This window comes from Antrostomus carolinensis, unplaced genomic scaffold (assembly GCF_000700745.2).
Source record: "Antrostomus carolinensis isolate BGI_N321 unplaced genomic scaffold, ASM70074v2 scaffold5204, whole genome shotgun sequence".
NCBI lineage: Eukaryota > Metazoa > Chordata > Aves > Caprimulgiformes > Caprimulgidae > Antrostomus > Antrostomus carolinensis.
The window spans coordinates 78696-79536 of record NW_010311270.1 but is presented as its reverse complement, the minus strand read 5'-3'; positions in this window follow the sequence as shown (position 1 = coordinate 79536).

Below are 841 nucleotides of genomic sequence, written 5' to 3'. Positions count from 1 at the left end.
GTAAAATTCCTCTTAAAAATATACCTTCACAGAAAGGTTTAAAAGCAGACTCAGCAGTGCTTTCTGGAGGAAGAAACAGTAAGCAATATGCAAATTCAGGTCATGTTGGTATAAAAGAGAGATTCTGTACGTAGGCTAAGCTAAGGTAAAAGTCTAGACATATTTTGCTATGGAAGTGTGTCCTCAGTCCAGAAATACTGTTATCTCCTGTTGGGTTGAAGGAATGATGTTAAGTCATAAAATAAACTGGCAGATTGCTGTAGGAGCTAAAAGGTGGTAGATAGGTGCTAATTAACATGAGCCATATCCCGATGTTACCTTGTGCCTGTGACCTTCTTGTAGAGTCAATGAGCTCTACCTGTACCATAGGAAGAAAAAAAAAAATAAAAGTCCATGTTTTTTTTCCACTAGGGGCCTCATGCAGCTGAGCCAACCATGTTGAACCCAGGTCGTACAGTAATAAAATAAAGCAGCCTAGTTGCAATCTGTGCTATACTTGGGTTTTTTTCCAAATAATTGCATGGTAAGGTAGCTTCCCTGCTCAGCTATTTGATTTAGTTGAAAATCACAATCTGAACAGGGAGTAAAAGTGTTTGAAGACTGAGTAAAGGCTAATGATGCTTTATGGTGGATATGCTAACTGTACAGGTAAGTGATGTGTATGTGGCAATAATTTTGCTTCTCAGAGATGTCCTGATAACTTTCTTGAAATACTGATATAAGTTGCAGTATGTTGAAGATATTATTTTCTTCTGGACTGATAATTCAAGGCCTTGATAGAAGGCCCGTGCCAAATAATGGAGTGCCTTACAGAGACTGGTGAGTATTTTTCAGTTTCACC